This window comes from Pagrus major, chromosome 8 (assembly GCF_040436345.1).
Source record: "Pagrus major chromosome 8, Pma_NU_1.0".
Classification (NCBI taxonomy): domain Eukaryota; kingdom Metazoa; phylum Chordata; class Actinopteri; order Spariformes; family Sparidae; genus Pagrus; species Pagrus major.
In genome coordinates this window covers 3,101,279-3,113,365 of record NC_133222.1, presented here as the reverse complement: position 1 = coordinate 3,113,365, position 12,087 = coordinate 3,101,279, and positions in this window count along the sequence as shown.

Genomic DNA, 12,087 nt, shown 5'->3' with positions numbered 1-12,087 from the left:
AGAAGAGACGAATCATTCACAGAAAGGGAGGAAGGAAAAAATACATCAAGGTCAGATGAGCAACACCATCTCACTATAACTTCCAGAGAGAGTCGAAGAGTAAAGAAGGAAGTCGGCAGACGTCAGCGGCTGTAACCAGATATTTGTACATTTTTTAGTCTTGTCATTCAATAAAAACACAGATGCAACACTTTTGTTTGCTGTTGAAAAAAGATCTAAAACTTGTCTCTCAGAAATGTATTCAAATCTGTTTTGGAGAGCACTTTGTCTTTGCCAAGATGGTCCGTCCACCTGACAGGTGAGGTATATCAAGATGACTGAACAGCATGATTTAGTGCACAGGTGTGCTCACAATAAAAGACCACTCTGTGTTAACACACGATATAATGCCTCGGATGCTGTGCTGACTGCAGGAACGTCCTCCAGAGCTGTGAATGAACGTGTCTTCTTTTTGTTTATGAACAAAATCACTTTATATCATACCTGGCAAACTCACATTATGTAATGTGCTTAATCACAACCTGAACTCTCTGATCTGAAAATACCGTGCAGCTGTTGTTGTTGTTGTTGTTGTTTTGTTGCGTGTCTCTCCGATGCAGATCGCTATGTGCTGCGATGTCGCCGTCCTGAATCTGTCAGTGCGGATGAGACGTGGAGCTGCACGGGAGCCTTTAGCTCAGCTGTTACTCATCACTCGTCTCCTGCTGTCATCCGACATGTTGTCTTCAGACGTCGCCTCACGCTGAGATGGAGCGACTGAACCCCATCGTCTTGTCTGTGTACATAAAAATCAAACGCACCTCTTTGTAAATACAGTTGTGTCACATGCAGCAGTAAGTCGGAAGGAATCCTCCCGTTGAAGCTCTCGGCCTTCATCTCCTCTGTTACCCCTGACAACCATCGCTGACTGTCACAGAACCAGATAACACAACGCTGAATATTCAGCGCAGGGAATCGCACTTCACTGTTGATGATTTACACTCGAAAGTTCAGAGTTTAAAAGTTAATCCTCTCATGCCATCAGGCATAAAGATCATCCTTCAGGTACATGTCTGGATGAAGACTTACACTGATGGTTCCACAATGCAGAGCAGTGAATGAAACTCACATCCTGTCAGACTTCATGTCGGCAGTATGCCAAAACATGGTAAACTAAACACTTTATCCCTTCGAGGCTATTTACACAAAAGGAAACTCAGTGAATAGAAGTGATTATGAGATCAGACGCACACAAACTCCGGTCCTTGGGCTGCTCATCAGCCAATCAGAGAGCTTTTAAACTTTCACAGATGTTTATTAAGGCACCACGCTGTCCAGATAAAAGTGACAAGATACTGTTAGTTCTGTTCCACCAGCAAACCAGCTGTTCGGTGCTAAACAGTCAAAAAAACAAAACACGCTGAAGGACCAGCCAGCCAACTAATCAAGCAAACAGCCAGCCAACTAACAAACCAGTCAGCTAACCAGCTGACCAAACAACCAATGAACAAAACATCTAACCAACTAGCTGATCAGCAAATCAAGCAACTAACCAACTAACAACAAACTCAACCAACTAACCTGCCAATCAACAAACAAACCACCTAACTAACCAACCAATCAACAAACAAACCACCTAACTAACCAACCAATCAAGCAACAAACCAGCCAACAAACAAACCAACCAACTAACCAGCCAATCAACAAACAAACCAACCAGCCGACAAACCAACCAAACATCTAACCAACTAACTAACCGACCAACTGCCAGCGAGCAGATCAATCACCTTACTGAACAATAAACCAAACGGCTAGCAAACAACCCAACACCCCAACTGACCAGCCGACAAGCCAGTCAACCACCCAAGAAACCAAACGTCCAAACCAAACTTGCCTGACTGCATTTGGGTCCTCACCATTTTACCTCTGTGACACAACCAACTAACAAACCAATCTACCAGCCGACCAACTAACCAACCAATGAAGCAACTAAGCAGTCAGCACCAAATCAATCACCTTACTAAACAATAAACCAAAAAACCAACACGCCAAGCGATTAGCAAGACAGCCAACCAGCAAACCAGACAACCAACTTGGACCCTGATGAAGGTGAGTTAGTAAAATGTCTTTTCAGGTATAAAGGTTTCCAGCTAAATATTTATATTCCAGGAGAAAAAAACGAAAAGTTATTCTGCGTTCTCCACTCATCAACAGAGGTGAGATCATCTACAGTAAACCTTTTCATTTGACTGTCATTTAACTTTTTTTCCGTCGCATCTAGCAGACAAACTGCAGTGTGATAATAGTTGCTGGGTTTAAGAAAAATTTAAGAAATATAACGAAGCCTGATATCAAACACTGACTGTGTGCATCATCTGTGCTGTAATTAGTTTGATTTGAAGTTGATGAAAACAAAATGTTGAGAAGAATCCGGAGCATTTCTTTCTCTTTGTGTGACTTTCAAGTGACACTTTAACTCTGCCGCAACAAAACATCAAGACATCAAAATATTTATCAGCAGGAATAATGGAAAAATAAATGGGCAGTGGCGCCGCTCAGAGTGACACTTCAATAAGTCTTCTGATGGAGGAAAACACAGAGCCAGACAAAAGTTGGAAATTCAATTTGGGGTGTCAGAGTAGTTATTGTTGTGTTTCATGGAGAAGTGAGTTGGCGGTCAAAGTCCAGCAGCTTCTTCAAGGACACTGAAGCTCTGGTCGGACAAACACATGAATCAGTTTGATTGGACAGAACGTACCGCAACAAGTTAAAGATATATTATGTATGAATACTGCGTTAAAATGTCTAAAAATGACTTTTGTTGCCGACATTATCCCTAATGTGTCCAACAATGTTCAAATCCAGAGAAATCCTTAATTTACTCAAAGTAACGGTGCGTTTCACTTTGTCCAAGGCAGGAAAATCAACAAAATAGACTAAAGATAGATCTTAGCAGTTTGTTTCATAACATGCTAACAAAAAGAAACTGCATTTCACAAATCATACCATCAGGATTCTTCTGATGTTCGTCTTCTTTGAGCTGAATAAAAATATTTTAAAGGTGCTCGAACCAGAATTAAGAGTCCAGTAATTTAATTCAGCAGCCTGCAGTGCACACAGATTATTAACTGTACAATTACTAATATACTAATAACAGCAATAGTAACTCATGTGGCTCACGGGCTGTGTGCAGCTCATTTATGGAAAGATGATGTTGTGGTGTTTTCTTGTAAACACACGAGTCGTGTTGTCATTCAGTGTGTGACCTCGATGAGGAGAATGGGTTGAATGCACGTCCTTTCTCCTGAAACATCTGCTGTAAACAGGTTATTTACATCTGTTGATTTCATGCTTCTTCTTCACTGCCTCTGCTGATGCCTTTGCTGTGTTTCTTTGCACGTTACTCCGCCTTTTTAAATTAGTGAAACAGTGTGGAAACACTGGAACAAATGTACATCGAGCACCTGCGCGGTCTCGTACAGGCATGCAGAACAGGAACTCGCTCATAAAAACGTTGCTCCACAGTGCCACTAGTGGTAAGAAACCCCACAGGGTATCTTCATGCCTAATTTAAAATTACAGCTAGCATTTAATTTATGACTTGAGTAATTTCTCACATGGGCACAGACCTCCTGTGTACAGCTGTGACCTCTGACCCTCGTGGATCTGACTTGCTCCTGGTGTTGCCGACGTTCTTGCAGCTGACTCTGAGCGAGGGTAAACAGCCGGCACGCTCTTCTCTCTCCTGCTACAGCCGCTGATTTAAAAATGTTCCTTTTCCCACAGAAACCATCTGAACCTCCTGCAGAGACAAATAATGAGTTCTGTAATTATACTGTAATTGTCTGTGGGTGGCTCAGAGCGTGTGTGTGTGTGTGTGTGTGTGTGTGTATTTATGCAGTACATGTGTGAATTGGTGTGAAAGTGTGTGTCTGTTCGTGTGTCTGTCCGTCTCCTCCAGCTGTGTCCTTGAGTCCAACACAAGATTCAAAAGCTGGACACATCCCATCTGTATGCTGAGTGCACAACCACTGCACGATTCATGGTTGGTAATCCTCTTTTTTTACTGAATGTATCTGTAATCTAATTACATCTTTTTTCTGAAACTTCACCAGAATACAGTTATCTCTTTGTTTTTTGTATCCAGATTAATTAATCCTGTTACATGTATTGCGTTACTCCCCAATCGGTGCAGAAATAATGAGACGAACAGTGCAACTGCCACACACTTACTGAGGTAGGACATGAACACAGTTATGTGTAGTTACAATGTAGTAATAATAAATTGGACTTTGCCCTGAAAGCTGAAGTCACCCCCCTTTCCAGTGGACCTCATGGGATCTTATTTTAAAAAATACAGTAGTCAACGAGGAGAGACATAAATTATCTTGTTTGAATTGTGTCATATGATGTTTGTCAATCAAAAAGATTTTTTAAGTCGATAAAGTTTCTGTTTGTCGTTAAGATATTAAAATATAATCAGGTTTTGTGTTAAACTGCTCAATGAACTGCGTCTTCTCACCCAACACCTGTCACCACAAAACAACATGGCCGCTGTAAATCGCCTCCATACTGTTTCCCCTGTCTTCAAACCTGCATCTTTCGGTCTTGGAGGTTGTGTTCAGTCCCAGTTTGGTGTCCAGCTGTGTTCATTGGGAGTCTCATCGAGGTTGATGTGCAGGCAGTCTCCCATTAGCTAAAAGAGCCACTTAACTCCCTACTGAGCTACTTGCTAACGGAAGCTAGTTGCTACAGCCAAAGATAGCTACAGCAAAGAGTGTAGTGAGGAGCAGTTAGCTGCTTTGCTGCCATTTTTATCTGACTCAGATTTGGTATTTTTATTGTTGAGTAAATAGACTGTAACAACAATAAGTAAATGCATTCAAAGATCCAGCAGTCTATCCATTTGAACTTCACAGAGCCTCTTTTTCTGTCTGTGGTTTAGGATCAGGATTGTCATTAGTATTAAACACCACCATTGTTCCCTTTTATTGCAGCTTTTACAGGTATTTCGCGGCAGAAAGCCATTTTCAGTCCCAGACGGCAGGATTCGCTGCAGAAAGCTGTGAAATCCTGTTTGTCCCCGGAGTGATGAAAGCACTTTAGGAGTTTGTGCCTCAGTTCAGAGCCTGTTGAAACTCCCTGAAGCGTTTCACATTTTCTGCCCCGCTGGAGGAAAAACAGCAGCTTCCTGCCGATACGTTGAAATACCTCTGGAGCTTCTCAAATGATTTCACTGACAGAAAACAAGAGAGTGCAAGTGCCGAAGCAGAAACCTGAATCACTGCATTCTCCGAGAACAAAATATATATAATGGGAGCGGATACGTGTGGAGAGAGCGGGGTTGGGTAAGATGTTCTAGATTGTGGAGGGTGCGTAGTCTCGTATGAAAAACAACCTGATGTTATCACCAAATCAGACTTCTCCTCACGCTGTTAAGACGCTTCAAAGGCAGATAAACTCTCTGCATTGATTTTACTCTCTGCCAATTTTCCCAAACGTTTTAAAAGAAATTTATTTGTATTGATCCCAAATCAAAGACGAGTCGATGTAAGGACTTAAATTAAATGAGTCCAATAATGACGAATCAATAGCTGCATGATTAATTGTATCAGGAACGCAATCTTGATTCAGACCTCAGTACAACATCCTGTTGTATTTATACCAGCGGCGCAAAGGTGCAGTATTTATCATGTGTGCATTATTCAGAAAGTAAAACGTACGCTTAATGATTAGAGAGGTTGCATCCAGTCATTTTAAACGTTCTCATGCACACACTAATGTCACTGTAACAAACACTGTGGCACATTTATTCAGCAGAACTAAAAGCTGTAGTTATAACCTTGACAGGACAAAGGGAACTCTCCATGGAGAGCAGAATTCAACTTCTAGCTCTTGAAATACATATTTTTCCAATTTTCGGACGGCTGCTTCACTCCAAACTATTTTACTGTATAACTCTGACTTGTGTGTGTGTGTGTGTGTGTGTGTGTGTGTGTGTGTGTGTGTGTGTGTGTAGACGAACACAGAACATACATTGACATGAAATATTAACTGACCCTGTCGACGAGTCAGGAGATTTAAACGACGTTTATCCTGGCTCTTAAAGGGAATGGGGGATGATTATAACTTACATTATTCCCAAAACTCACCCATGTCTAATTAAGAGTCTAAATCCAACCCCTTTGCGCTGTGTGTGTCTCAGTTTGTGACCAGATTATCCGCCATTTAAATAGCAAAAGGGATTTAACACACCTAAACCTAAACACACTTGCACCATGCTCTTTAGACCATGCGCCATAGATCGTTTAAATAAGGGCACTTTTCTCTAATATACAGATAAAGTATGTAAATATAATGCAACCAACCACAACACTACAACTAACTGCATGCACAAAGTGACCACAGTTTAATCAACTTCTCTCTGAATGAGTTAGAAAGCTGAACATAATAAGCTTTACAGAGATAGTATTTATTAAAGGACCGATAGATAAGATATTAAATTACCCGAAGCCTCTGTCCAAAGGTCAGAGATATTCCACACTGCTAAAATTACCTGTACTGCACACAATCAATCATTATGTCGACAGAGATGAGGAGATAGTGAAAGAGAGCCGGTGTGAGCGATCATTTTACATCTAAAGTAGTGAGAAGACGAGGAACAGTGAAAATGTAGAGATAAGGCGTCACGGTAGGATTTAGGAGCGTTTCTCAGAAGTGCTGTGAAGTTCAACGCTTTTAAAGAAAGTAGAAAGATTCAAGATGAAAAGTAAGAAGTCGTGTATTGAAAATAAAAAGGTTAGAAGGAATAAACAGACCTCACGGAGAGAAACCAGGAGATCCAAATCCGGGACTGTCCCCTGAAAAACCCTCTGTTATTATCAGTGTTTGGGTTTAAAACCTGCGGCTGATTTAAATTCCAGGAACAAGGATTTATTTAGGAATAATAGAAATGAAGCGCTGTGTTCGGTAAACAAAGCAGAAGAAGAAATGTGAGAGTTTCAGAAACAGCTGCGGGAGCCTCATTTTTCTCTGCTCGGCTCATTTAAGTGTCCAACCTACTGTTACTAAATATCTTGTTAATTAATTAATTAATTGTGGCATTTATTAGTGCACGTGTTACACGAACATACACGTAGTATTAGAGCTCGACCTTGACCAGAATTCATTGTGCGTGGTACCTTTTTAATGTTCGTGGTTATCGATGCAAGAAAAGTTTGCTGCTGAAAAAAAGACAACACAGCAGTCAGACAAAGAACAGCAGCGCTTGAACGATGAATTAACTCGATACCGTTCGTCTCTCTCTCTCTGTTTAGTGGCGGATTTGGCAGGCACTCTCTAAGCCTGATGGGAAATGTAGATCAGTGGGTAAGTGGATGTAAATTTCCTTCCAGTGGAGACGCTGCTGAAGCTCTGCAGTGCATCAGAATCCAACAGCATCTATTATTTAACGTGTTGGAATTAAAGACTGGCACGCCTCACTCCCATTTAAAGTTTTTAGGCGACGTGAAATATTAATGCAGACGAGACTGGGTCACCGCAGAGGCACAGAATATGAGTTTACTGAGAATAAAAGGGTAATCAAGCATGTAAAAAGGCATCAAATCAAACATGAACATCTGTATGATGCTGATAAAATGCCTCCTGCAGATTACCTGCAGAGTTTTCTCTGCAGCACGGCTGAATTCTCTCGTAACTCTCTACAGGCTCAGAAAAAATCTCTTTCCCCTTTTTAACAACTCCTATAAAAATTGTGATTTAATGCTGCAACAGAAGTTTGACTGAGTTGAAGGTCTGCAGGCTCCGTTGTGGGTTCAGAAACCGAGGTGAAAACATGAAAATCAAATCGAGGTTGAAGTTTCAAGGTTTTGGGAAACTGAATTACTTAAAAAGATTAAATTCTGGACATGGCAGGAGCCGGCATGACCCATGTTGGGTTCTAGTTGTGTTTGCGCATGAGGTCTGAGGGCAGTCAGGGGTCCGTGTCAGGGCTTACTGTACAGCACCAGAGAAATGACCAGAGCTTTTTCTGCACTCTGACTCGGGGGGAACATTTTTTGTTACGACCCCCGTTGATGCAGAGCTTTTCTATACGACACAGCATGAGTCATATCAAGAAATGGCCAAAAACAACACATTGTTGAGGTGACAAAGACTGTAGGAATTATGTTTCTTTGTCTTATTTATGGGTTACATTTAGATGGGGACTAAATGTCAAGAAACAAAAACCCTTTCCTGTCTACAGTACAGTTGGGCTGGTCGAGCCACCAACAGTTCACTGCAAGATCGAAGTCGGTATTCTCGATTTTCCAATCTAGAAAGCGTCCCACTGCATCTGCTCTGAAAAACATGGACGCTCGCTGCAAACTGGTGTTTGAATGGCAAGTCTGCGAACTTCACAAGCAACTACAGCAGCCGATCTGACCGTTAAGTCGGAGTAGGCTCATAACACATACTGTCCAAGACTTCTACAAATGTTATTTACGGCACGTTTCACAAACAAACACTCACTGTGAAGTATAAAGTGATGAAGAGGTAAAAAGTAATTGTTCACTTGCCGTCATACTGCTGTGAGCGCAGGCTACACAGATCTTTGCCCTAGTTGCTAACTTGGACGACTGTTTCATTGCACTTTTCCATGTCGGAGGAAAATTAGTAACCTGGTGGATGGTTTGTTACACAGAACCATCTGGAAACGTACCGCTTGAAACAGTTTGGAAAAAGGGCAGCCACTTGCAAACGATACTCGGCAGGTGATTGGACGAACCATCCGTCTATCAGCGTCTATCACAGGATAACCTCAACCAATCAGATCAACAGGAGGAGAGCGCTACCACCAGCGCAGCTAGTCGGCAAATCAAACTCTTACCAAAGCATGGTTTTTTTTGCTCTTCTTAAATGTTACATGTCTAAAGGCGACACACACCGACAGCAGACTATATGAAGCGGGTCAGAACACCTGCAGAGCACTCATTAACGTCCATATAAGCCCACACACTGGTGGTATCATCTCAAAAAGCAGCAGCGTTATCGCCTACACTTCCTGATGGTCTTATACATACACCTATACCTTCATTACTGCTTCTGCCTGGCACATCTGGTGTGTGTTAATATTTCAGATTGACACGTGATGTGACAGGGTCTGCTTGTGTTTTTCATACATGTAGAAACCCGGGTGCCATTTTCAGATGAACAGAGCTACGACTCGACATCTCCAGAGGTTTTTTCACTGTGTGGAGAGATGAACACGTTAACTCACTGACAGTCTGACTTGAGCAGAAGTGTTCAAACATCTTCACGCTCTCTATTTTAAACTCTGAATCTGTGATCTAACAGGAGGAGAAGACTGTGGGTCTCCCTCTGGATTCAGCACATTTGTAGTAATTATGCAAGATGCCAAACACAACAGATTTGTAGCGCAGCAGCACGGCTGTAATTGCAAAATATTTCACGATGAAGGATTGTTAAGTTGCAGAAAACCTCTCCTTAAGTTTTCTCCTCAGTTACCTAAAGTTGTGATTGACAAATGTTCCTCTGAGATTATTTAAATCTAGCTGGTGCGAAGCTGTCCTCCAGGATTCATTAAGTTAAACCGCTTTATAAATGAAAGTTATTGGGCGGCGGAGCAGAGCGCAGCCTGTCTTTAATCAAATGTTTACTCCAGAACAATTCCAATAATGAGCCATTTTTTCTCTCTTAGCACAGCTCCACCGTTGAAGTATGATAATTGAGATCCAGCACGAGGTGAACGACTTTCATCTTTCACATGAAACCCAATAAGAGTGTTCGGACAAATAACATCCATAGTGTCTTATCAGACTGAGAGCGATATCGCCCCCCGTCACACACACACAATTTTAATTAAACAACGAAACAAATATTGCAGCTTCTGTAATGGTGCACATGATGGAGCTGGACAAACAAAGCCCCGTCTGTTTCCACAGAGCGTCATTATGAGAAACAGGCAGCTAAAACTAAACTCAGCTGCTGCAGCTTCCAGTAACAGTAAGCTGTTATTACTCTGATTTATGCTGTAATATGCAACCACATTAAAATAACAGCCAGCGAACAGGAGGAAGCGTCCGGACTTATTTGGGGAATTTTTAACCGTGACCTCTGTGTTTCTGAAATTCTCGCCTGGTCACCAAAGTTAAAAAACAGGCGAGGAGGTGGTAGGATCCAGTGATTTGGAGCTTGAGCCGTACACTGAGTATTAAACATATAACGTGTGACATTTTCACATTAAAATGTCTTAAAAACAACCCAACATATATAAATTTGGTTTCCAAATTATGGTCAAACCCAGAGAAATCCATAATCGATGACTAGACGTAACATAAATAAAACTTTAAAACATTATCATTATCTTAACCATGAACATTTCTCGTCGTGAGAATTTCACCTGCAATGATGGTTGTTTAACAGTAAAGACAACAACTCCCATGATCCCACGCTACTTCACACCCTAATGGGAGAAAATACATTTAAAATTGCATTTAACAAGCCTTTTTCCTAATCTAGGTAATGTTTTCAAATTCAGATTTTAAACATGTTTGAAGAAAAACAAAAGCGTGTGGATGTGGAGTTTACCATCTTCTCCTCATCTCTGCCTCAGGTAGCAGCTCGAGGCTACAATAGCCGCTATTAGCATAACATACCCGAATCTCCAACAAGAACAGTTGGCAGTCGATTTTCGTCATGAGAAATGTGGGCGCCAGATATTGACAACGAAAAAAGGAAGGATGAAATAAATTCCTCCAACCAAACCGACAGTGTTACAGACGTGTTATATTTAAGGTTAAATAAGTGATTTTGAAACGTCGGCCGAATATGTCAAATGCCGATCATTCAGGAGGGTGGAGAGGGTTAACTGTGAAGACTTGGTTTGGTGTGATAATCAGCTGAACTGTTGAGCTCTCAGCCCACTCTCTGGAGACTAAACATTTAACTAACCATCTCAGTCTGTCTGGAGGCCTCCACATGACACTCCACTGCTGTCAAACACGCCGTCACACACCCACTCACACTTCACACGCCCCATAATGATCCATCTCCTCGGTCTCGTTATATATCTGCACCTCTGGTCCAGCAGCAGCAGCTCGGGCTCGTTTCATCCTGAGGCCCTCCTGCCGGCCCGTTGCTCAGAATAATGGCTCTCTGAGGACGAGGTTTTTCGACACAGCAGGAAGCCACAGGAGACCGGCTCAGAGCGCTAACGGTCAGCTCTCCCCTGTAAACCTTTATTACCCCAGGAAGGTCTGCTGAGCACAGGCTGACTTTAAGCAGCGGCTGATGATGTACGGTTACTCACCTGCAGCTGCTGGGAGGAAGCCAGACAAATCTCTTTTGAAGTAATGAACATGAGGTGGAATCAACGGCTCTCTGTACACAAAGTGAGAGAAATAAAAAAATATATCCTCTCCACATGTGGTTGGTCTTCATCTTTATATGGGTCAATACAGTACTTTTAAAGCACCGTGCTGTCTGCCCTGCTTAGAATTCAATAGATTTATATTTTGGTTTTGTTTGGGCAGTCTTTCACAGCAACACCTGGTGCTTGTTAATCCTCCGCTGTGTTCAGTCTGAGGCGGTATGACAGAAAAGATGAGACACAGTTTGCAGAATGGGCAGCACGGTGGGATCACTGTCGCCATCTCAAGAAGCTCCGGGTTTTGGGGCTGAGCTTTTCTGTGCAGAGTTTGTATGGACTCTCCGTGCGTGGGTTTTCTCCAGGTAGTCTGACTTCCTCCCACAGTCCAAAGACATGCAAGTAAGGTAAAATGTTCTTTCTAAATTGCCTGTAGGTGAGTGTGAACGTCTCTATATGTCAACCCTGTGGTGAACTGGCGATATTAAAGTCAGACTACGTGCTCGGCATACCTTCCTGTCAGGAACTGATGTCAGGTGGGATCGTCTCCAGCCGCCCACGACCCTGTGAAGGATAAACCCAGGTTACAGAACTACACAACTACTATTCCCGCAGTGGGAGTAGATATCGTGATAATATCCTTGTCATGAATAATTAGGCCACGGTAATCGCGTGTACAATCTGATAGTGCAACACTAGAGTGAGTAATGGGAGTCGTAAAGCTCTTCATTAAATCACCT